General features: G+C 53.7%; 1 protein-coding gene across 2 annotated transcripts in view; it reads left to right on the top strand.

Moving 5' to 3' along the window:
- The first annotated feature begins 7777 nt into the window (after positions 1-7777).
- NDST1 (N-deacetylase and N-sulfotransferase 1) overlaps positions 7778-25941 on the top strand; it is a 60222-nt gene continuing 42058 nt past the window's right edge. The window contains exon 1 of one of the 2 annotated variants that reach the window (XM_077895892.1): positions 7778-7895. The gene's annotated coding sequence lies outside the window, so the exon portion shown is untranslated. Of the gene's footprint in view, positions 7896-8139; positions 8230-25941 lie in introns of those variants that run through there. The other variant, XM_077895894.1, reaches the window with a different exon arrangement.

Here is a 25941-nt window from a genome sequence, read left to right as displayed (position 1 = left end):
TAGCTGTATATGGCCTGGTGCTAAGTAGCTTCCTGATACCTCATCTACCCTATGAGGTAAAAGTAACTATCCCCATTCTACAAATAAATGATTGAAGGCTTGTTCAATGACAGGAAGAGAAGGCTGACCTTGGATTCCAACCCTGGACAGTCTGGCTCCCAAGCTCTTAAGCACTGGATGGAGGGTGGTTGGGGGAGAAGGAAGGTAGGTGGGGGTAGATGGTGACTATCATACCATAACCACAGGTTATGACTGGGAGTGAGTGGGACTATGTGCAGTGTGTGCATGGGGGGAAGCATCCCTGCATCTCCCTCACTCTTGTCTCCTTCAGCCCCACTCATCTCAGAACAGACCCAGCCCAGCAGGTGGGTGTGAAGAGGGGCCTTGGAGGGACACCTGGGTGGCTCAGCAGTTGAGCACCTGCCCTTGGCCCAGGGCATGATCCTGGAGTCCCAGAATTGAGTCCACATTGGGGTCCCTGCAGGGAGTCCGCTTCTCTCTCTGCCTGTGTCTCTGCCTTTCTCATGAATAAATAAATAAAATCTTTAAAAAAAAAAGAGGCCTTGGAACCATAAAACTTCTAGGCTTATTGGAGTAGATCAGCCCAGACAAAAGTCTGACTGCCATGCTAGTCACTGAGCCAACGTCCCACCAGGTCAGCTCTGCCCCCTGCCCCATGCTGGCACATTTGCAGGGGCCCAGGAATGGTATCTACACTTGATCCTGGGAGTCCTTGCCTGGCTGGAGCTACCTCTTCAATTTCTGTTACACACACAGTAGGACAATGGGGGAAGGCTGCCAGGCAGGGTCCTCCCCAAGTCATCCTATGTCACTGGTGTTGAGGCCAGGCCCTGCTCCTCCCTGGGCCTTGGTTTCTCCATTTCTGTAAGGAAGCAGATCAGACTGGCTCAGGAATCATAAATCAAGAAGCCAAGGGGGCCCATGATGCCAAAACTGGGGGGAGGGGCGATGAAGACAGGACAGCTGAACAAAGTGGGCTGGGTATATGTATGGAGCAGTGGGACCAAGGAAAATGGGACAGCAGCCTTCAGACCAGGTAACCTAGACCATCTCTCCCAGCTTCACTGAGGCAATGGCAGGGGGTGGGGCTACTGGGATCCTGAGCCTCAGTTTCTTCAACTAAAGAATGGACATCATAATGCTTAACCCTACCCCACTGGAGTGGTAAGAATGAACTAGGACAATTGATGGGAATCTTGGAGAGAAATTCTCCTCCCTATTGATGAATACAATCTTTTTTTTTTTTTTTTAAGATTTTATTTACTTATTCATGAGAGACACACAGAGAGAGGCAGAGACATAGGTAGAGGGAGAAGCAGATCCCTGAAAGGAGCCTAATGTAGGACTCCATCCCAGGACCCTGGGATCATGCCCTGAGCCAAAGGCAGACAGACGGTCAGCCACTGAGGCCCCCAGTGCCCTAAGAGCAATCTTTTGATTTGAGTGGTGTTAGAAGTATTTAGCTCCAGGGAATCAATTGAAGAGAACTGAAGAATGAGGAAGCCAGGGAGTGGAGGAGTGGATGAGAAATGGCCTGGAGGTAAGGGCAAGGTGGTGCAGAGCACCCCTGACCGCAGCAGAGAGTTTTGGGAAAGAACAGGCCCTCCAGGCCCTTGGCACCTGCCATGCTGATGGCGGCTGAATCTTCCACTCGGCTTGCCAGGCTTGAACTCGGCCCTGGACCCTGCCCTGCCCTCAGGGGACTTTGAGCCCTTGCAGTGACATCATTTAGAGACCACATGTCCTTGTGTGTTTTTCTTTCACCAGGTCGTAAATGGTGCATGACAATGAACACATTAAAGAGGGACATTAAGCTATTTACATTTGTTTGCAGAAGCCATTACCTCCTGGCGTGAGCATTGTGAAGATGTTCACCTCCTTTGCTGTTCTATCTGTTCCATGGTCAAGACAAACCCACCTGCGGGCAGGTGGCCTGCAGATCCTGTGTAGCCGCAGCTTGGCATTTTTGCTAGCTGGGGGATCTCCTGCTGGTTAGCCAAATCTCCATTTTCCCATCTGCAAAATGGGGGTGAAAAATCTCTACCGTGTCTACTTCTCAACCTCTGTGTGGTCCTCAGGACTCGGTTAACAGAATGAGAAAATGCTTTTGGAAACAAAGGAAAAGTAGGATACTTGAAAGAGACTGTGCTAGATGAGCCAGTGGTCTGTGGTAGCTCCGGAGAGTGAGGGATGGTCTGGGGAAGGCATGACACGCATCTTTAGGTTCTGTCTGAAACAGGAAACCTGGCCCCAGATGTGGGACAGCTTTGGAAACCAGCTGCAGGTACTCTCCAAGGATCAGCAACAGCAGCAGCGATGAAAGTGGGTTTATAGCAGGGAAGGAAATGCCTGGAAGGGAGGGAAGGGAGCAGGGAACCCAGGTGCTCTTGGATGACCTGGGGGCTCATGGCCCCTGGGCACCTGGGAGGTGAGGTGAATGCTGATGAGAACCCAGTTTTCTCGTTGGATGGACCTGGATTGGAAACCTCCTCTGCCACTCCTGTCTGGCTGATCTTGGCGAAGTTACTTCACCTTTCTGAGCTTCATGCTGTCTGGGTTGCTGAGTAACAAACAGAAAGCCGGTGGCATGCGCCAGAGCAAGTCATGAGTGGCTGTTAATTGCTCCTTGTCCCCCACTTCAGACAGTCTCCGTTTGCTTTCAGAATGTTTTATAGCCATTGTTCATCCGAAGCATGGTTATTCCACCCATTTCACAGATTTTCTCCTTTATTTGTTTAAGAGATTATCAAGATCTGCCAGGAAGAACTCACTGTGTGTGTGTGTGTGTGTGTGTTTGTGTGTGAGAGAGAGAGAGAGAGAGATTGGGAGGGAGAGAGAGAGGAGGGAAGGGGAGGAAACTTACACCATGTGGTCAATGCTGTAATTACGGTGACTGTATTCTCCAAACCACAGATGAGGTCACGTGGTCAGACAGAGGCTATTTTCTGCCTTCTCTCGAGTCCAAACATGAAATCACATGTAGTTACACATTCATTGAATCACCTTTTATTTTTTTAAAGAAGCAAATGACATGAAATTTGGATTGTCCTTGACAAATCCCACTACAGTCCTGGAAAATCACTAAATCCATGACTGAGGCCCATAAAGTGCCCGGGCAGGAGCAGTAAGACTCCCTGAAGGAGGTACTGCTTAAGTGGGACCTTGAAGGCTGAATAGGAGGTTTCCAGACAGAGAAAGAGGAGGTGATGAGGTGTCCTGAATGCCCTCAGGACAGGACTTACCCTTCCTGCTCTAAAGACAACCCTTCTAGGAACTGGGGATGCTGGCTGAAGTCAGCAACTGTGTCTGTTTTCAGTTACTTTTCACTTTCATTGTTCCAAAGACCTCCGGGGGAAACAAAATTGTTACAGGCCCGTGTAACAACATCTTACCATTGCATTGACTTGTCCCTCTAAAGTGGACTATGCATTCCTCTGCATTCCTATGCACAGGGGCCACCTCTTCTTGTTCATCTATGTGTCCCTCTACTTGTCCTCCCCCCTAAGGATGGCATGAGGCAGACTATCGGAGAGGTACTAAAATGTCAAATAGGAGTGCCCGGGTGGCTCAGTCGGTTAAGCATCTGACTCTTGATTTCAGCTCAGGTTTTGTCTTGTTCGTTTGCTTTTTTTTTTTTTTTAATATTTTTAATTTATTTATTCATGAGAGACACAGAGAGAGGCGAGACACAGTCAGAGAGAGAAGCAGGCTCCATGCAGGGAGCTGGATGCGAGACTCGATCCCGGGACTCCAGGATCACTCCCTGGGCCAAAAAGAGGTGCTCAACCCCTGAGCCACCCAAGAGTCCCCCAGCTCAGGTCTTGATCTCAGGGTGGTGAGATCGAGCCCTGCCTTGGGCTCTGCTGCTCAGTGGGAGTCTGCTTAAGATTCTCTCCCTCTCTTTTTGCCCCTCCACCATGGCATGGTGCTCTCTCTCTTTAAAAAAAAAGAAAGTCAAATAAGTAAATGAATAAAGTACAATTGATGAGCATTTTGTAGGTAGATTGTATATATTTGGTGCTGAATCTGTTGAATTTCATTTCACCTGTTTCGTTAGCAAATGTGAGTGAGTTGCCTACGCTCTGCCCGGTGCTAAGTGGGGTGGTAGGGCTCAGGGGCATCTGAGACAATTGAGGGCCTCCCCATATGGAGCTCACATTCCAGGGGGAGAGATGGGCAGTGGATAAGTAATTACAACGGTGATGGAGAGGGGGATGTGGCACAGAGACAAGGAAGCCTGATTTGGATTAGGGGTGTAGGGAAAGCCCTGGGAAGAAATGAAATTTGGCTTGAGACCTAAAGGATCACAATTAATGTGTAACACTTATATATAGTGTTCATCATGTGACAGACACCACCCTGAGGGCTTTACATATTTAACTCATTTCATTCTCACAAAAACCCCGTGAAGTGTGATATTATTCTCCCTGTTTTAGAGATATGGAAGCTGAGCACAGAAACGTTGACAAACAGGCCCAAGGTCACACAGCTTATAGTGGAAAGGCCAGCATTCAAACCCAGGCAGTCTGGCTGAGTCCACACTCTTATCAAATAATTAGTCAAGTAAAAGGGAAGGTGGGGCATACCATTAAGGATAAGAGGTGAGGTTGGACATCAAGGTACGGAATTTATCCTAAGATCAATGGGAAGCCATTGGTAGTTTTAAGTAGGAAATGAGCACGATAAGGTTGCATCAGAGACAGGAAAGTGGGAGAGAAGGAGAGAAAGCAGTTAAGAGACTGTGTGTGGACATGGACTATGGCAGGGATAAGATGGCAGCTTGGACTAGGGTGGCAGTGGTAAAGAAGAAGAAATGGGGTTGTATTAGATTAAAAACAAACCTGAAGGCAGAACCAATGGGACTGGCTCATGGATGAGATGCAGAGACAAGAGGCTGGTGTCAAATGTCTGGACTGCACAAGTGATTTGGGGACACAGGAGGAGAGGGAGAAGCGGATCTGGACGGAAGAAATGTATTCAGCTTCTCACTTGTGGAATTGGATAAAGATGACCTTGGGACAGCCAAGGGACATATCAAGTGGGCAGTGGAGAGGCCACCTGGGGCTGAGGAGGGGGTCTGGGCAGGGGGAGTTGTCAGCACAAAGAAAGTCCCTGTAGCTCTGACAAGTGTAGGTGGTTCCTAAAGGAATGGAGGAGCAGGACATCTTGACAGCCATCCTCAGAACTTTCTGGGGTGTGGTTAGAAATACAGATCAGCTTCATCTAGTCCCACGGAGGCAAATTCCCTGGTTGGCCTGGGGCTTGCCTCCTTACAGGCTTTCTGGGTGACACTGAACTGGAAGGCCTTGAGGCCAGCTTGGTGAACAGCAATGCTGAAGATGTGAAAGAGTAGGAAGAGGTAGCTATCAGTGATAGGGGGTTACCCCAGTTCACTGTTACACCCCCCCCCCCACACACACACACAAATGCTTTGGATTTGCTACTCCATTGATGTGATGTCAGATCTCAATCAGCTTGGGCAGGAGGATGGCTCTGTGACCTGACTGGCCTCCCTTCCCCTTGCATAGCATGGCTCTGACTACCTCCTTCACCTGCGGAGAGCCTTTTTGCTCCATCAGGCCCTCAAGATAATGGCCCATCTGCAGAGCTTCTCTCAAGAGGTCACCTATCATCTGCTCCTAACCCACCTCTCCAGTTTTCTTGCCCATTCTTTCCTTCTTGCTACCTCCATCCTTCTCCTCCTGCCCCCTGCCTCCCACCCATGTGACACTCAGCTTTTCCTGAGCATTTTCCATGTGGCCTTTGCACAGGCTGTTCTTGTGCAAAGCATGTCCTTCTCCCCACCCCAATCCCACTCATTCCTTCTGATTCTGCTCTGAGGCTGCCTTTCCCCAAAGCTCCCCCATTCTGCCCTCCTCTTGCTGTAGGCCGTAGCACTCGCCCTGGGCCTCCTCAGGAGGCACTCAGCTTTGCCAGCCCCTGAACGTGAGGGCGGGGGGCGGGGGGCATGCCGATCATCTCCAAACATGCCTGCATAATTCTTGAGTGCAGACCTCAGTCTCTTTCAACCCTGCTTCTCCCTTACCAGGAGCTCAGGGCCTGGCACAGAGAAGATGCTCATGGGACTTCATGTGGATGGAAATGGTCTTCTAAAGCCGAGATTAGCATGAGTAAGTTTCTAGCAGGCTTGTTTATCCTGCCTAGGACTCAGAGCATCTTCAAGGACTTTTAAATCCTTGACCACAGGAACATAGAGCACAAAAGATAATTTGCTGGTGGATGCTGATTTTCCAGGCCAAACTGGTGGCAAGGCTGAAATATGCACTGAGAAATCGCAAGCCCATCTTTGAACATGGCCTGCAGTTTGGGCCTGTGACCACCACTGTTAGGCTCATTCCTGCCTGATGGTATCCACCCAAAGCTGTCACTTGGGCACATGTATAGGAGTCAGGCACCCAGTCCTATCCCCCAGCACCTCTTTGGGCCTCAGCATCTTTCTCCCTCTCAGACAGGAGTGCGCTGGCTGAAAACCCCTTCCCCCCAGGGGAAATACTCCCGTATTTCCAGCTTGGCTTTTCTACCTCTCTTGGCTCTGCTCTGGCTGCTCATAGGCTTTTTGAGCTTTGTTCCTACAGTTAATCTTGAGCCTCAAAAGATCCTTAGGAAACTACCAATCTAGTATTTTCCGAATTTGCCCCAGCCTCACCCCAGGTCCACAGAGTGAGGATCTCCAGGGGAGGGGCCTATTGATCCACATCATCAGCAAGGTCCTTAAGGCTCACTTATTAAATCTCCCCTCCCCCTGCCCCATCTCTCATTATTCAGGATGGTTCATAGAGGGCAAAAAGCCGCCCCCCCCCTCGTCTAGAGCAGTGAGATCTGAGCACAGTCCCCACTCAGCTCTCTGTGAGACTCCCAGAAATCATCGCATCTCTCTGGGCCTCATCCGTTTAAAGAAGATGACAACCATAGTCTTGCCTAACTTGCAGGGTCCTTGAGATGGGTGAAGTGACCCTCGGGATGGGAAACTGAGGCTCAGTGAGAGAAGAAATCCTTACAAGGTCATTCACCCCTTCATCCGCCTGTTCTGCGCCACGCAGGCGCTGGGGATTCAGCTGGGAACAACTTGTTGGGGGAGATGACATCCTAGTAAACAATGAGCCCAGTAAATGAACCAGATAATCATGATAAAGGGACTAAAGGGGTTTTCGAGAGTCAGGGCAAAGGTGGGGTGGGGAAGGGCCTGCCCAGGAGCTCAGGAGGGGTCACCCTGGCAGAGACCTGGTGGTGGGGAGCCGTCGGGGAGGCCCTGGCGGGTGGTCCTACGCGCAGCGGCCGCAGAGCCGGGAGGCCCCCCTCGGGCGGGCCAGGTCGCTCCCGGGGGTGGGGGGCCCGGAGGCGCGGCGGGCGAGGGTCTTTGTCTCCCTGGTTTTCTCCGAAGCCTCTCCCACCCCCAGCGCTGCTCCCTCTTTGACCTCGAATAACTTGTTGGCTTCCCCCGGGCTTTGTTTCCCCGGGGTCGGCGCCTCCCGGACGCCCGGCAGCCGCCCCGGGCCCTCGTGGGTCCCGCATCTGACGCCCCCGCCCCGGCCCCGGCCCCGGCCCCGGCCCCCGCCCCCGCCCGCTCGGAGGCGGGGGTCACAGGCAGCCGCGTCACGTGGTCGCCGAGCAGCCCCGGATCGGCCGGGAGAGCCGCGGGAGAGCCCGGGGGAAGCCGAGCGACCCGGCCCCGCGGCAGCCCCGGCCCGCCCCGCCCCGCCCCGGCCCGGCCCGGCCCCCGCCCCGCCCCGCCCCCGCCCCGGGGCGCTCGCCGCACGCCCGCCGGCCGCCGCGGCCTCGGGAGCCGATCTCGGGCCGGCACCCACGCTCCATCACGGGATCGAGCCCCGCTCCCGCGGCCGCGCTTCGGGGAGGTAGGCGCCGCGGCCGGCGGGGCGCAGGGGTGCGGGCGGGCGGGCGGGCGGGCGGCCTGCGGGGGCGGGTGCGGGGCCGGGGCGGGTGCGGGTGCGGGGCCGGGGCCGGGGCCGGGGCGGGGGCTGGGCGCCGGCGGGCGCAGGGGAGGGGAGGGGAGGGGCGGGGCGGGGGAGGCGGCGGCGGCGGCGGCGGGGAGCGGAGCGGAGCGAGCGGCGGGAGGCGGCGGCGGGAGGCGGCGGCGGGGGGGGCCAGCCCGGGGGGCCAGAGCCCGCGGCGCCCGCACGGCCGCGGCACGGAGCGCCTCCGCCCCCGGGGCCGCCCCGGCCTGGGCAGGTGAGGGGCTGCGAGGCCCGGGGCCGCCCGTCCCCCGCCGCGGGGCCGCCGGGGCCGAGCGGGGCGTGCAGGCCGCGAGGGGCCCGGCGGCCGCGGCGCGAGTTCGGTGCGGGCGGGCGCCGGGCGGGCGGGCCAGGCTGCGGGGCCGCGCACCCCGCGGGAGCACAAAGGGTGGGGGCGGCGCGGGCCGGGCGGGGGCGGGGGCCGGGGCCGGGGCCGGGGCCGGGCGGGGGCCGGGCGGGGGCCGGGCGGGGGCCGGGGCAGGCCGGTGCGGGCGAGGGCAGCGCGGCAGCTGTAGGTCACGGATAATGTCACTCGCGAGGAATGCCCCCTCCCCCTCGCCGCTCCCGAACAGGGGAAACTTTTGTCTGGCGAGGGAGGGGGCTGGAGGCCGGGTCCCGCTCGGGGCACCGCCAGGCAGCCCGACCGGTTTTCCCGGGGCCGTGCGCGGCCTGGTCTCTGGCTCCCTTCCTCCGTCCGGCGCCGGGAGCCGGGGTCCGAGCGCTGCTCCTCGCCGCCCCGGGCCGGGCCGGGCCGGGGATCTGGGCACCGGCCTCCGGGCCCTGCCGTCCTGGACCCGAGCACGCAGGTCAGCCGGGAGCCACGCCGGCCCGGGATCCGGAACCCCACCCCCGCCGGGCCCGGCGCCGGACTCCTCCCCGCCAACCCCCAGCCACTCCGAGTGGCCTCGGCAGCACGGCCCCCCCGTCGGAGGTGGGGACTGACCTGGGCGTCTGTCACTTCCCAGCTCTGTGACCTTGGGCTGATTCCTCACCTTCCCCTCACCTCGGTTTCCTCACCTGTAAAATGGGGCAAATAGAGTGTAGCTTCTAGAATAAGGATGAAATGAGAACCTGTGGTGCCTCAGTCAACGGCGGCATGCTGGTATTCAACAAGTATTTACCGCATGTTTCCTATGTGCCAGGCGCTGGGCTAATTGTTTTGCATACATTTTTAAATCAATTCTCCCACTTTACTATTGAACACATTTCACAAAGGGAGAAACGGAGGCACGAGATGGTAAAGGTCACACGCATGGAAAGTGGCAGAGGAGCTTGGACTTGACTCTCTCCCCCAGCCTTGGTCTCAGCTACAGAGCTCTGTAAGGTCCCGCTGTGACTGAGCTGACACTGTCACTTGCAGTTGAAATTATGAGGACTCTTGTCCCCTTTCCCTGTTGCTCTTGCCCCCAGGTGATGCTCCTCCTGCCTGGTACTGGTGCAGGGTGAGCTCTTGTGCCCTGGCTCTTGTTATTGTGCGCAGCTGGAGCAGAGGGGAAGTCCACTGGAGCCTGGGCCTGGAGCTCTATGATGGTCCAACTTCTGTTGCTGCCTGGGTCCGTGGCCAGAATGCTCTCCCAGTGCGAGTGGTGCAGGGAGGAGCTGGTCTCCCTGGCTCCAGCTAGGGACAGCTGGTGGCTTTGTCAACAGGCCTCTCTCCAGCACCCAGGGGACGGCAGAGCCTTTCATCTCCGTTCAGGCCAGGTCACTTTCAGATCAGCAGGGGGCAGAGGTAGGGCCAAAAAAGTGGAGCCCTTGGGGCAATGAGAGACCTAAGGCCAAGGGATTTATATCCCAGGTGTCCTCTTGTGTGAATCATCAACAGGGTCCTCCTTATTGCTAAATGTATGGGCTCCTCAAGGTGCTCCAGCCCCAGAGGTCCCTGAGGACAGTAATGGGGGCAGACTTTGAGCCAGTGTCAGGATTATAGAACCCTATTGGAAATTGCATGTGTATATGGGGTTTCTGAGCCTAGGACACATTGTAGGCCAGTAAGTGAATGTGTGGGGTGACCCAGACTTCCACTGGCTTTAGTGCCTTGTGCTGGCTCAATTTTTTAGTGGGGGTACCATCTTATGACTGCTGATCAGGCTCTGATTGGGGGCCCTGAGTAATTTTCTTTTTTAAAGGAAAACAGCTTGCTAGTTAATAAATGACATCTTAAAACAATAGAGTAGGGTAGGTGATAAAAGTTCTTGGGAGATGCAAATTTGTGCATTACTGCTGCTCCGAGGGCTGTGCCAGCACTGCATCTGGGATTTGCAGGGTCTGTAGGCCTTTGCTAGACTCCACGAATAGGGGGCCCTCCTGCGCTGGCAGATCACTGTCAGCATGTAGGAACAAGAGTAGTGGAAATTCCACTACTAGCTGGACTTTGGCGGGACTCAGAAATCTGGGGCAATGAGTGGAGGGGCTGGACGACCGAAAGGAGTCCTGAGGGGTGGGGATGACCCTTGACATGTGGCCAGATGGTCCTTATCATCACGATCTGAGCAGGAAGAGAGGCCTCTGGGAGAATCAACAGGTGAAGGGAGGGAGCCAGCAAGCAAGAAAAGATAGGTAGTGAGCCTCCTGTCAACAAGGGGCATGCAAGAAACAATTTTAAATCACAACTTGAGGATGCGGTCGAGTATGGAGTCATACACCGGGGGTTGGCCCAGGGGCCAACTGAGAGACCCTGCATCAGAGAAATACAGAAAATAGTCTCTGGGCTCAGGAGCCCTGAGCTCTCTCTGCTCTGGGCTTTGGGCCTGCTTGACCTGTCTTCCATACTTGGGGACCAAAGCCAGGCCTGCAAGTCCCTAGAGACTGGGCAGACTTGTACTGGCTTGGAATTTGGTTTTGGGTATGGCTTGAAATATCTGGACTGTTTGGAGGACTTGGACGTGCTTTACGTGAAATGGAACATTAGGGTAATTTGTTAAATATGTATGGAAACTGTCTGCGGAGTGGGGTGATGGGGAAATGAAATGGGATGAGGTGCCGCTTGTTTCTCAGTGGAGAGACTGCTGGTCTGGTGGGGGAGGGAAGACAAGGATCACTGATGGTAAAGAGGCAGGACGTGGTCAGTGATAGATGGGCTTTGGAAGGTCAGTAGAGGGGAAAAGCTCTTTTGGTTGTTGATGTCGGCTGGGCTTCCTGGGGGAGGAAGTGTTTATGAGGATGCACGCTATGGGAAGGGGAGCAAATGGGAGGCAAGATTGGGTTGTAGGGAGTTTGCAGCATCCTGCTCAGAAGTTTGGATTTTATTCTGTAGCGGTGGACAGGGCAGAGGGTTGTAAGCAGCTCACTGAGTCGATGCCTGTTACTGTGTCTTGTACCAGGCTCCTTACAGACGGCCCATTGAAATCTCACAGTACCCCTGCAAAGTGGCTGCTGCCGCTAGGAACCCCCAGCCCTGTCCCATTTTCAGATGGGGAAATGGAGGCTCAGAGGGGTTGAGTCACTTATAGAACTGTATTGGAACGCAGGCTGGAACTGTTTCTGCCCTACTGTGCTGTTCCAATCAGAGGTCATTTGGCCAAAGATGATGGCAAGACTGGTAGTTTGAGACCAGTTCAGAGATGGTGCTAATTGTGGTCCAGCAGAGAGCTAACCAAAGCCCGACTCAGACCATGGGATTGAGGAAAGGAGGGGGCGGCTGCAGGATTTTGTAGCTGCCTTGGGGATCAGGGTCATTATAGGTGACCTAAGGTTTGGGGAAGGACCCTTAAGTGGCCATGTCACTACTTTCGAACCCCTGTGGGGCTCTCTGGGAGCAGAGGGCATAGTCTTGTCCTGTGCGTTCCGAGGGCAGAGATAGCACCAAGGGTAACAGGAGGCTAACAGAGGAATAGGATGCCTGGGGAGGACGTAAGGGCTCCGTTGCTAAAGGTATTCAGTTTGACAGGAGGGTGGGAGAGGGTGTAGAAGGAGTGTACCAGCAGGGTCAGGCCTGGGTGACCTCTCTCAGTTCCCTTTTTCTCTCAAGAATCTCAGCAGCTGGGGTGGTGCTCGGCCCACTTCCACCCCCTGTTTTTCTCATAGCTCTTCAGAGTGGTCCCTTCCTGTGCTTCTTGGGAAGTTCCCCATACTTGCCTGGCCTGCAGTGCTCTCCCTGGGAGAGTCCTTACCCGTGGAATCCACTTAGCACAGCTGACCTTCCAGGGGCCCCTCAGGGCATCTGGATCAGCTGCCAGAGCCCGGGATGCTGGGGACTGTGGTTTCACAGAGGGCTGGAAACCCTCTGCTTCCTTTTCCCAGTCTGTGAAATGGGTTCAGTCTCTCTTTCCTCAAATATGTGGAAAAAAGCCTGAATCATGAATCAGTCTGAATCAGTAGGAGCTGGAGGGAAGGGCTAGTGGGTCTGAAAGCAAGGGGTGGGAAGGCTGGGGTGGGGGCAGGGCTATCCCCCTCCTTCCCTGCAGTAAAGGTTAAAGCAGGGTCTCCTGGTCTGGTGGCAGGAAGAGGGGGCAGTCACCAGGAGAGGTGCTTTCTCCTGCCTTTCCAGTACGCCTACAAAGTTCTGCCCATTAGCTTCAGCTTGGAGGTTTGGAGCTTTGTAGAAGGTATGGACATAACTGTCTAGGACTGTGGCCTTGGGGCCAGAGCCAGACTGCCACCAAAGGAGTCCCAGAGGGAACCAAAGCTCTTTTTAGATGGGGGAGAGTTCATATTAAGTTGCCTTCTAGCCCTTTTAATTTCTACGTGTTCTATTTCTTGATACAGATTGGATTCATCTAACTTTAAAATATACGTTGCAAATGAGCATTTATTTATTTGAGGGCAGAGATGGGAGGTAGCCCATGTTATGTTAGCTGCTGCCCTATCTCCCATGGCCCCTCAACCCTCAAGCAGAACCTGCCCCCTTTTCCTCCCTGCATGTACCCATCCCTTCCCCAGTGTGCATCTCTGTTCCTGGTGAGGATGCTACACTCCAGTCACCTCCCCTCACCACCGCCCCCCCCGAGTCCTCCCCCACTAGGGCCCAACTCCAGTGTTATCTCCTCTATACAGTCATTTCTAATGCCACAGAGCTGGCATTGCCTGCTCCCTGCTTTGGCATAGGCAGAGCATGTCATATGGCCCCCTCATTGGGCCCTTCACACACCTGGCATTGAATTCTGATTTTTTAAAGGACATGTCTCATTTCTTGTAGGCTCCATGCTTTGAAGGCAGGGGCTGCACGTGGGCCATTTCTACACCAGTGCGGGTAGACAACATTGCAGAGTAGAGTTAAAGGTTATAGGTTTGAATCCCAGCTATGCCACCATTAGCTGTGGGATCTAGAGGAAATTACCTAAATCTTAACTCCCTTTGGGGCATTGGTTTTCTCAACTGCAAAATGAGGGAAGTAATAGTCCTAGGAGAGTTGAACAGATCAATGCCTTGTCCAGACTAACAGTCCATAAGTAGGAGCTCTTCAAAGATAATAGATAGGGTTGTTATTGTTTATACCTAGGGGGTGGCCTGTCCTTTCAGAGATGAAGGGAAGAATCCTTGGAGTTTGAATTTCTGAACTTGCTGTCTAGTAGCCTGAGAAGGCTTGTTCAGAAGAGGAAACTGAGGCCCAGGGAGTCAGGGCAATTTGCATGGGGTGTGGGAGCTGGCATTCTTATCCAGGAAGCCTGACAGGATAACTTCTCTTGGTTACACCTGTTTTTCTTCTCTCCTTTCATCAGGGTGAAGGTGCTCAAGTCTTGCAGGCTCAGTTTCCTCCCTGGTGGCCATGTTGAATGGTATCTAAAACTTGTGCCAATTAATTTAGCCTGGCTGGCCAGTCCTGAGGCCGTCCTCAAGATGAAGGACCCATACCCCAGATTGTGCACACTGGGCTGGAGCCTTCAGAGGCCTCTCACCTAGCCTCCCTGTGCCCTGGGAACGAGGACAGGCTGATGGCAGGGAGAGGTGACCCTAGTGTAGGCCTGGAGGCAGGTGACTAGGACACAGACAGATCAGAAGCTGGGAGCTAGGCCCTGGAACCAGACGGTCTGGGTTCAGATCCTTGCTGGGCCATCTCCTACTTGTGGGACCTCGGGCAAGCTCTTTAGTATCTTCATCTGTACGGAGGGGATCATAATTGTCCCCATTGGACAGCATTTAGAAAGATAATGGAGGGTACATGCTTAACTACAAGCTCAGTCCATGTTAGTTATGATTATTATTGCAGTTGGCGATGTTGTTGGCCACGGAGCTCATTTCATCCTCCCAACAGCAGTAGGAGATAGGTGCTAGTATCACCCCCTGTTAGCAGAGGTGGCAACCAGGGCTTGGCAGAGTGGATGGCTCAGCCCGGGCAGGTGCAGACTCGGCTCGGGGGATGACCATTGCGGTCTGTTGATTTCTGAGGGGCTGCTCTCGCAAGATGAAGCTGACTTGTTCTGTGAGGCCTGGAAGTGAGGAAACATTCAGAGCTCGCCAAGATGGATGGGATCGTGTCTAGAGGTGTGGAGCAGAATCCCAGCGCTCACGTGATTGAGCCGTGGCGGAGACTCTGGCCTCATTCACACCTAAAGCCTGGCTGTGTGAGGTGGGGTGGGGATTCTCATCACCCCCAGGCCGGCATGGATCCACCTGTCTGGGCAGGTCTGCGGTGGCGGGCAGCGGAGGTCTGCTGTAATTGCGCAGTGGCAGCCACCCCTGGTCTGCGCTACCTGCCCAGGCAGAGGCCAGGTGGAGAAACGAATGTCATTATCACAGGGCCTTCACTCATGCCTCACTCTCTGCCCGGATTCTCTTCCTTCTCCCTTTAGATCAAGGCAGCTCCTGCTCATGCTTTTACAGGAGTGTTTGTTAGCATCTCATACTCATGAGAGCTCTTCTCTGTTCACCAGCACGTTAAGTCCATGGTTCTCTAAGTTGTTATCTGGAGGAGTAGCATCGGCATTACCTGAGAACTTGCTGGAAATGCAAAATATCTGGCCCCACCCCAGACCTACTGAATCAGAAACTGGGATGGTAGGGTGAGGAGGGATCCACCAGCTGGGTTTTTTTTTTTTTTTTTTTTTTAAGATTTTATTTATTTATGAGAGAGAGAGAGAGAGAGAGGCAAAGACACAGACACAGGCAGAGGGAGAAACAGGCTCCATGCAGGGAACCCGATGTGGGACTCGATCCCAGGTCTCCAGGATCAGGCCCTGGGCTGAAGGCAGCGCTAAATCACTGAGCCACTGGGGCTGCCCCCACCAGTTGGTTTTAAGAAGCCTCCAAGTGATTCAGGTACATGCTAAAGTTCAAGAGACACTTGGTTAGATAATTTCAAAAGAAGAAGAAGCTTCTCTCCTTGGGCCCTCAGCATACTCAGACATTCAGCAAATGTCAAAGACCCAGAGAAAACCCAATTTCTCTCTACTCTGGCTTCAGGAGCCACCATCTTGTAACAGCCTCCCATCTCCAGAAAACAACCTTATGACACAGTAATAAGGTTCAGTAGAACTCCAACCCAATTCTAGGAGACAGTGCTGGGGCCACTTGAGGAAGGCAGGATCAGGGGACTTGATGGGTGGGGAGCTTTGTGGTGGCAAAGGTAGATGCCAGGAACAAGGCAGCTATGTTCTGAGGCTGGAGTCAGGCAGAGAGCGTGGTCCTGCTTCAGAGAAGCATGTGTGCTGGGGACAAGGGTGCATGTACGTGTGTGCGATTACAATGGTCATTCATGGTCTGGGAGGGCTAAGGCGCCTTAGCTATCACCAGTCCAGTGGTTCTAAGCATCTCAATAATTTTAATGATGATGATTATATAATTACCAGTCAACATTTTTTGAGAACTTATCAGTGCTTACTAGGAATAATCCTATAAAGCAGGCACTATTATTGTCCCCATTCTTTAGATGAAAATACTGGGCAGCTCGGGTGGCTCAGCCCAAATTCTATAGAATTCTATAGGGGTAAAAGAGAAAAAAAACAGAATTCTGTAGGGGAACTTAGAAGCATGATCTCTTTGAAAGAAGGAAAGTGGGGGATTGTCTTGGAGTTTTCATTTATCAGGCACAACTTAGGTTGTTTTTTTCAAGATGCAAGAATACATATAATATTAAATGAATTAGGTTTTGGCAAGGGTGATGGGATTGTGTTGGGATGATTAGGGCTGAAGCCTCTGCACTGGGGCCTCCACTGCAGACACTGTCATTCTTCCTGTCTCTTGGATGGCCGTTGGAGGCACATAGAGACTCACTCAGTGCTGAGTTTAGGATGCCACAGCCAGGGCAAGGGATAAAAATCAGAGAGAGAAGAATGGGTCTCCTCTGGTTCTAGCAGGAAGGGTGGGAATGGGGGTCAAGATCAGGAGCCCACTGTCTAGCCTGCTGCTCTGTTCTGCCTTGGTGTCCCCAAGGAGTCCAGGAGCTAGAGGGCTTTCCTGACACAGCGTGGGAACCTCTTCATTTCTCAGAGGGAAACCAAGGAGTAGGGACTTGCCCACACAGGGCCACACACGGTGTCATGATTGGGACCAGAACCCGGAGTTCTCTTGGTTCTGACCAAGGAAGGGTTTGTTTCCTGAGAACTGTCCCTGTCACCAACCTCCCCCGCCCTGTACATTAGGCAGTCTGGGTAGCCCTAGCCCTTGAGGTGGCCCAGAGCGACGCTGGGGGCAGTGGCGGGTGTGTCTTGGGCAGAAAGCTGCCAAAGAGAAGGCGGGGCGGCCTCCAAGGGAAGAACACCAAGAAGCCTGAACCCCAGACGGAAACCAAGTGTGTTTTCTAAGTCCTGAGAGGATATTTGGAACAATGGAAGGAGGATGGGAGAAGCTGGACTATAAAAAGGGCTTCTTGATATCCTTTAAACAACGACAAAAAAAAAGTAGTAAAAAAAAAAAAGTATTCTTTAGGTTTGACTTTTGTTTCTCTGAAGGATGTTTATGTAACTTCCTGAGAACAGGATCCCAGGGCTCAGTGAAGCTTGTCAGATGCCGCTGTTTATATACTCAGGGCTTTGGGCTGGGAAGGACTTGATAGGGTGGTCTCCCCATTTTACAATTGGTGGAACTGAGGCTCTGAGAGGCAGGGGGGGCCCTACTTGAGATCACGTGGTGAGACAGCAGAAGTCTCGGCACCGGGGCCTGGGTCTTCTAGAGTCTTGCAAGGGGCTGTCGTCTCGACCTACTACCCCCTGGGTCCGGCTGGCGTGGAAGCGGACAAGGGCTGTGGAGGGGTCTCCTTGGGAAACACTCAGAGCTGTGGAGTTAGAGCAAGGCCGGGGCTGGTCTACGGCGAGGTGGGCTCACCGGATGGTGACTTGCGTGGTGGGCAGGAGGCCGGATGGCATGCTTACTGATGCCACCCCCGTCCAGATGCCATGGCCCAGCTGTGCACCGTCTGCCCAGCAGCTGGGAGCTGTGAGTCACACCCAGTGGGTGCAGAGGCAAGGGCTATTGTATGTCGTGATTGATTCTGTGATTGATTCTCCCAGCCCTGAAGGGATGACTCGCCTCGAGCCCTGGTTCGCACCCACGCCTATGCACTTAAGCAGCTGTAGTTTAGGATGTTTACAGATATGAGGCATCTCAGAGGGGTTGGGGGGAGTCCTCTTCCTCTGCCACCTCCTGTCTCTCGATCCTGAGTATCCTATGATCTTGACTCATCTGTTCTCACCAATGCAGGAGTCTGTGTGCCCCTGAGATCATGCACAACATATTGTCGGCATTTCTCTGCATTCTTTTTCTGCACAGAGAGTCTGTAGGTTTCATCAGGTTGTCAGAGGACTCAGTGTCCCCCCAAGTGCTGACAGGAGGGCAGGAGGCTGCGTGCATGTACTGCAGTGAGAAGGTTGCTGACGAGGCAGCGGGGTTGTAGTATTCCAGGAGAAAGTAGCCCAGGGGCAGCAGAGCACTACGGTTCAGGGTGCAGTCTCAGAGGGCAGTGTCAGGTTCTAAATCCTTCACTTGGGAGCTTTGTGACCTTGGGTAAGTTGCTGTGTCTATGCTTCACTTTCCCTGCCTGTAAAATGGGAGTAATAATAATAGTTTTCTCATGGTCTGACTCTTATAAAGAAGATAATCCATGTGAAGAATTTATCCCAGTGCCTGATACAAAGTAATCACTTGGTAAAAGTGTGCTATTATTAATTAGTTCCAGCTCGGAGATCCTGTTAAGTGCCTTATCATGGGGTCTTAGTCTCCACCTGTAGCTCTGTGCTCTGTTGTTCTTTCCAGGAGCTGCAAGGAAAGTGGGAGAGTAGGGGTAGATAGGGAGGGAGGGAGAACCCTCTCTGTATTTCCCGGACTCTCTAACCCAGGCCCTCCCTGGTGCCTTGAACGTGGCTTTATCCTGAGGCAGGCTTATGTAACCAGCCAGGCCTGGCCAGGCAGGACACGATTCTTAACCTCGTTTTGTCCTCCATTGTCTCTTCCTCTGATGGAGCTGTTGCATTAGCTGACCTGTTCCTCAAGCTCCAGGGATGAAATCGAACCTGTGCTGTGCCACCGCCAATTGATTTAATCTGGAGGTTTGCTGGGCAGGTGGCCCCTCCTCCTGCCACCTGGGGACAGCCTACCCCTCCCCAGGATTCCCTCCCAGGAGTGCCCTGCCCTCCCTATCCTGCAGCCCACACCAATCCTTCTCTCCACTTCCACCCCACACACCCTGAAGCCTTCCCCAGAGATTTCAGCTGCCGGGAAGTTGGCTTCCACTGAGCTTCACAGCATGTTCTGTGTCCCTTTCAAGAAAACAGAGGCCACAAACTGGCAGGCCACGTCTGCCCCATGGGCATGTTCTGCTTAGCCCATGTCAAAACTTGGGTAAATTGCCAAGAGGAGATTTTACCTAAAAAAATCCCAATTTCTGGCTTGACCTCACAAATTGGCAGAGCGGAAAACCTCGAGTCTGAGCTCTTCGCACACTCTCCTGGTCTTTTTGGCAGTCTGGGCGTCTGAGTTTGTAACCCTATCCTGAAGGCACTGACTGCTTTATCTCCTGTGTTATATGGTGGTGTTCCTCGTCCATCTGCTTTGTGAGCTCTTTAAGAATGGTGGAGGGTGGTAGGGGGCTGGCTCATCTCTGCTCGAAGCATTGTGCTCAGGCTCAGGCCCGTGTATACAGCAGGAGCAAATTAAGTGTTTACTTTATGAATGAAGGTGTGGCAGTGGTGCCCCCCTCCCCCCCCCAGCTGCAAAGGTTCCATTTAATAGAGGGCTCCAGATCAGCCTGCCCTGTGGCCCTTGAGTCCTCCCAGATAAGCTGTGGCTGCTTAGCCACTGACCCAGGCAGCTTCTTAAGCTGTGGATAAACAGTCACTGAAAGTGTTGTCCTTACGCTGCAATATAACCTCAGAGAGGAACACTCCACCTGTAGCTCTGTCTCACGTTTTGCTTTCCCAGGGGGCTTGGAGGGGTCTGGGGAGGGAGGGAGGTGGGGAATCAGCAGCCCCCAGATGGCACCAAGTCCAGACCTCTACGTCCTGGGGGGGACAGGGGGAAGGGGATGGTCATCAGTTCAGGTGTTTCCTGGACTGGGCCCCCTTTCGAGCCTTTCTCTGCTTCATTCTGCTCCTAGAGCACATGCTTTATCCATCAGCTCCTTTGTCCAGCTGTTTGTCCATCCAAAGTTTATTTCACTCTTTCAGTTGAAATCCTGACCATCCCTGAGACCAGCTAAGCTATCTCCTCCTGGAAAGGGTCTTGGCTGAGAGGTTGTGGTTATTCTGGGTACAAGCAAACACTGGGAAGCTTATAAAAACTGCATGTAGATCTCTGTCCCTCATCTTTGGTTCCTTTAGTCTAAGGTACAACCTCTCTCTTCCTAGAAGGTTCAGACGTGGGGCTCTGTAGATAGGTTTTGAGGACCCTGTCTTAACTCATGAAGCCCAGGGCTGGTAGGGAAGACACCCCAGGTGGCAGTTGGGCTGTGTGGCATCAACATGCCCCTTTCCCTCTCTGGCTTTCTCTTTTGCCCTCTGTGTGCTAACATACTGGGTTCCTTTCGGTAGTCATGGCTACAAGGGCCTTATGAACCATCCTTGGAGAGGATTACAGAGGGGATGAGCACAGGTGCCAGTGTCTGGGTGGGGGTGAGGCCAGGCCCAGACAGCTTTCACATATTTCAGGTAATCATGGGAGAAGCCTGGGTCAGAGTGGGCAGGGGCTATACCTGGGGTATCAGGCCCCACAGGGAGGACCTGAGCCCAGAGTAGTTAGAGGTCTAGCCTGGCCACAGGCTGAGGGGTACTCCACTGTGTGGTCCTATGGTAGGCAATCTAAGGCTTCAGTGCAGGCCTGGATAAGCTGCTTACAGATGGGTAAACTGAGGTGCATAGAAGAAGGGACTCTTCCAGTGTCACACATAAGAGTGTAGAAAGTCAGGCCCAGATTCAGGTCATCTGACTCCCAGGCAAGGCTACACTCCTCAGTCCCTACTGCAGGGTCAATGCCAGATCACCCAGCTAAGACAATCGTCTGATTGTCTGGGTCGACCTTCAGGCTATGGCCTGGAAAAGTGAAGCCACCATCGTCACAGTCACCCTGGAGGCATGAAACCGGTTGGGTGTGCAAATTATCCCTCATTCTCCATCCCATTTTTTGTTTTGTTTTGTTTTGTTTTTCCTTAAACTGTCTCTGATGGGCCAGCCTTCTTGGTGCCCGTTTCCGCCTGGCACTGGGCTTCATGCTCTTTATTCTGAAAACAAAGCTTCCTTCTGATGGCCCTGCTGCAACAGGAAAAGGGCAGGCGTGGCACTGGGCTGCCCTCCTCCGCCTCCTCTTGCTGAGAACATGGGACAACCTTTGTCAGATGCTGGACCCAGGACCCAGCAGCACTGGGGGCGGGGGGGGGGGGGCTGGGAGAGCAAGCAGCCGAGTCCCTGCTCCTGCTGGTGGGTGAATCTGCGGCTTGAGCCCAGCTGTCAGAGCCCGAAGTTCTCCCCCAGTGGCCAAAAGGGTGGGCAAAGATACCAGACAGGGACCAAGGTAAAGTCTTGCTCTTGACCAAGCAGTCGGTTGTCCCAGAACAGGATGGAGATTTGGCCAGGAACTGTTCATGTGACAACCCTCAGGGTTTCAGCTGGCACAGGTGATTGGCCTCCAAGTGACACTGGTCTCCAGGGGCTGCAGAAACCAAAAGATGCATTCAGATGAGGGAGGCAACAGTCCCTCATTCAACTATGTTTTTTTTCCAAGCATTTACTTTATTCAGGCACTTTTTCTTGTCCTGGGACATGGCAGTGAACAAAACAGATCCAGTCCCTGTCTTGGACTTGGGGCTGACAGTCTAGTAGTGGTGGGATAGAATCAATAGAGCAACAAATACTAGTTCAATACTTGCTGTTTGTCTGGGGGCAAAGGGTGCCTGGAAGAAAAATAAAGCTTGGTTGGGTGAGAGGACTGACTTGAGCAAGTGGTTCTGTTGTGTTTGGTGGTGGTGGAAACCTCTGCTAAGACAGCAGGCTCCACGAGGGAGGGGGGAGAGGGAGCCCCCACGTATCTGGGGAAGAGCATTTCAGGCAGAGGGAACAGCAGTACAAAGGTGACAGGGAAGGTGTGGAGTGTGTTTGAGGAGCAGGAAAAAGGCTGGTGTGGCTGGGATGGGAAGAAGAGCCATCCTGGGCAGGAGATGGGGCTGGAGGGAGCATGGAGGGGCAGACAGTAGGTCCCTCTGCCCCCTTGAGAGGTCTTTGCTGTTCAGCATGAGTGAAGGCAAAGCTGCCAAAGGGCTGGGGCTGAGGTCACACTTGCTTCAGCACACATCTGGGAAGGATCGAGTGTGCCACCACCTGAGAAGAGACTGGAAGGTGGAAGCAGGATGCCTGGCCTGGAGACTCCCACAGTTACACAGATGTGGAAGGGCTCAGTGTGACCACTGTGCAGGAGGCAACCAGAGGTCAGATTCTGGATCGATTTTACAGGATAAGCTGATGGATTAGGCATGGGGGATGAGAGGAGGAGGTGTCCACAGCAAGGATTCTGGCCTAAGGGACTAGAGGAAAGGCTGCAGTACAAACAGGTTTGGGAAAAGAAATGGAGATTTCAGGTCAGATGCATTAAGTTGGAGCATTGGCTGGAGTGGAGGGGTGCTTGGGGAGAGATTGGTCCCCAGCCTGCATATTCCTGCTGTCAAGGGGGCGAATCCTGCACGGGGCTGAGGGGTACCCTCCTGAACTCTGAGAATCTGTTCTCTAAGAACAAATGTTCCCTGGACCGTTCCTGTTCTTTTCTCTCTTTGCAAACCTGCTCCTGCTTTTCTATTTTGAGGGAAAAGGCAGATTCTGAGGACTCATTGTCATGGTGGTCCCAGTCTTTCTGCCCAGTGTGGCTCTTGTGGGGCGTGGAGGGGAGCCCCGGAGGCCTCAGGCTTTGCCTTGGCTCTGCTGCCAATAGAGAGAGCTTTTACTCTGTGCCTTGGTTTCCACTCTCGTACACAGAAGGGTTGAGCTGGCCCCAGGGTTCTGAGGGGGGGCAAGTGTACTTGGGGATGCCGTATCGCACAGTGGTTTAGAACTTGGGCCTGGAGTCCAGGTATGGCTGTGAATCCATGCTCTGCCCCTTGGCTGTGAGACTCTGGGCCAGTGATGTGATCTCTCTGAGCCTTAATATTCTCACTTGTGAAAATGGGCCAACCATCTGTGTCAGCGTTGCAGTGAGAGTTAAATGAGAAAGTTCATACAAAACACTTAGCAAAGGCCCTGGCACTTCCCATACCCTGTTAACAGGCTCTTAGTAATAGGGACCTATGTAGTTGGTCAGGTTAAGGGGTTTTGCCTGGTGGCAGCAGGAGCCATGGAAGGTCACTGAGTATCAGCATGTTACAGATGTGATTTGAGGGCAGCCGTGAGTGCAGAGACTTGGCCTGAGTCCTCTTGGTAAGTCCCTGATCCCTTCTACCTGCCAGAGTGAGAACTAAGGGCAGGCCCTACTGGACTTGCCTGCCCTTCTCTGGCTGAGGGTCTTCACGGACTTGGCATGAGCAGCCTCCACCTTGCATAGGGACCCTTGGGGATGAAGTGATGATTTCCCATAAGTTCTCCTACAGGTTCTCTTGTCTGTACATCCCAGTGGCTGACCTTAGGGAATGTAAATGCGGGGCTTTGAGGGACAGGTGACATTGAGGGGACTTGAGTTACATATAGGGCTCTGCACAGAGCCAGTGGGGGCAGGGCAGGCCTGGAGTGGCATTCCACGGGGCACTTGACTGTGCCCTCAGTTTCTGGGCTAGGTCCAGGCTGGGTGGTACTTGTTCCAGTGGAGCCGTGGAGAGGTTGACAACGGGCAGAGGAATGTGGCCCCCTCAAGACCCACACTTCACTGGTGCCCAGGCATGCCGGCTGGGCCCTGGGCTTTTGCAGGCCTGTTTCTCAGCAGTTGAGCCATGCCAGGAGGGCCAAGGACATTTCAGAGACCCCAGGGCTCGCAGCCAGGCATTGCTTGTTTTCCCAGGGTCCAAGTGTTTTGGGGGATGGAGGGGGGCTCTGGAGATAGTCCAGGGACTTTTCTTAACAGCCGGTAAATTGAGATCCAGAGAGAGCAAGGCACTTGACCAAGGTCTCACAAGGCCGCCTTCCTACTATCTGTCACCTCCCTCTATTCCCATGTCCTTTGCTTAGACTCCTGGCCTCCTGCCCGGATGTTTGTAACAGCCTCTGTCTTGTGGGCTCTCTGAGAGCTTTGTTTGTCTTCCTATTATCATACTCTTGCTGTAACCTGCCAGGCGCACATGCTGTTTGAGTGTGTCTGGTCTCCTTTCCCCTCGAGTCCTAGACAGAGCAGCAGTTGCTCAGACATTCTGAGCTCTGGCCCCAGAGCCAAGCTCTGTCCCTTCCTAGCATGGGGACCTGGGGCAAGATATCCACATTTCCAAGTCTTAGTGTCTCTGTGAAATGAACCCAGTAGTACTTAGTTTAGGAGGATGATTAAATGAGATAGTATGTGAAGTGCTGGATATAATCCCTACACAGAGTAAGCTCTCAAAACTGGTCATTGCTGTAAGTGCTGGTTGAACTGGAAGTCAAGGGCATGGGAGGAGGACAAAGCTCTGGACCAGGAGGCAGAGATGTAGGCTCCAAGTTCATTCTCAAATACTGCCTCACCATGTGCATTTGGTGACGTCACTCCTCTGGGAACCTGACTTTTCTCTCATTTGAGAAAGGCCGAAGAAATGCCCACTATGTTCTTAAAAGATTTTCATGTAACAGTAAAGTGATGGCTGTGGAAGAGCTTTGCATCTGTGTAGTGATTTATAAATGGTGTGGCAGTGGCTGAGGTGTGCTGTTGGTGATGAAGGCACTGCAGCCACGGTGGTGGACAACTGGCTTGGCTAGAGGCTGGTCGGTCTGCAAATGCTCAGCGCCCACACCGGCTTCCCCTCCCTGCTTGCCTGTTCCTGGCCCCGGACCGGCTTGCCTTTCACATTAGCCTCACCATCGCACACTCAGAGACGTGGGAGGTGCAAAGACCTGATGACATCTCCCAGGCCCTACTGGGTTTTGGGTTATCTGTGGCCGATGCCGTGGAATGTAGGATTACAGCCAGACACTGGTTCAAATCTCAGCTGAGCACTTCCCCCCCACAGGGAACCTTAGCAAGTTGCTGGAGTTCTGTGAGCCTCAGTTTCCATACTTGTCAGATGAAGGCCTAACGAAGTGGACGCCAATCATCTAGCAAAGGGCCCAGCGTGTGGTGATACAGGGGGGTTGTAGAATGTGTCTTCTGCCTGGAGCGTGGGGACTGATGGGTTTATGGATGGCAAGGAGTGGGGGCCATCGTGCCCAGTTCTAGGGATGAGCTGCAGGGGTCAGCTGCCTAGCTCGGAGCTAGGAGGGCCCTTTGGAGTCATCTGGCACCATCCATTTTTCTGGTGAACAAAGTAAGTCCTGGAAAGGAGCAGGTGCTTGGTTGAGGTCACTAGCAGGTTAGAGGACAGCTGAGCCTGGGGTGAGGCAAGTGAGGCGCCTAGAGGCACACTTTAGGGAGCCCTCAGTCTCAGGTGCCCCTAGGAGATGGTGCTCACTCTCAGCACTGGGCAGGTACACGGCAACACCTGGGAAGGGCTGCCTCCTTATGGTTTGTGCCTGCTGCCTCACTAGCCAGGTTTAGGCCTGGACCTCCAGTCTGCTCACCCTAGGAACTGATCCCCAAGCCTTGGAAGTGCAGGAGCACCTACGAGGTACCTTTTAAACGTCTTGCTGCAGCCCCTTGGGTCCCTTTAAAAGGAATCTGTAATAAGTAGGTCACCGGTGCTTTTTGCTCTGTCTGTGCTCTCTAGTGTCTGTGTTCCAGAGAAAGTGAGGCCCTCCCACCTGCCTCCCCCCACCTCCTGCCCCTTTCCCTGCCAGCTGTGCTTCCCTGTAAGCATGGTGAGCCCCTCACACATAATGCATGCTGGCGGTGGGCTCCTGTTGTGGTGACAAGCCCCAGCAAGTCTAGAGGGATGAGGCCACTTTCATGCGTGCCCTGAGTGAAGCCTCCCTGGCCTCAGCAGGCCCGCACTGTGCCCACCAGGCCTCCAGGAGATTAGGGAGCTTCTGCAGCTCTAAGTGACTCAAAGCTTTCCCTTCCTTTTTGTTGCCGCCAACACATCCAGCTTCCCTCCTCTCTGGCCATGGAGCCTCGAGCCTTTTCGGTTTCCGTAAGGCTTTCCTGTCTTATGGGCAGCCTTGTCTTGGGGTGTCTGTATGGGGCAGCTTCCCCATCACCACTGCTGGGCCTGCTGGCTGGGCCTTAGGTGGCTGTGAAGGAGTAGCCAAGACCTTTACTCCTTGCAGAAGTTCTCAGGAGTTACTCAGGGCTGCAAGGGTCCTGGGCCACCCTTGTATTGTGACATGAGGGGACTCAGACCATCAGCTCGGTCTCCAGCCCCAGGCCCACACATAAGGAAACTCCGTCTTTCTTCCGTACTACAACTGTGGGGGCCTGAAATTCTGCTATTAGCAAGTTGTTTTGTGCTTTCATTGGTGTCATCTAAAAAGGCAAGTACCCTTGCAAGTGGATCGTCTTGCACACGCTGCTGAAGAGTGAGCCTGGCCCTTTCCAG

Source organism: Canis aureus, chromosome 4 (assembly GCF_053574225.1).
Source record: "Canis aureus isolate CA01 chromosome 4, VMU_Caureus_v.1.0, whole genome shotgun sequence".
Taxonomy (NCBI): Eukaryota; Metazoa; Chordata; class Mammalia; order Carnivora; family Canidae; genus Canis; species Canis aureus.
Note: the sequence above shows the minus strand (reverse complement) of the source record. Positions and strands in the feature narration are given on the sequence as shown.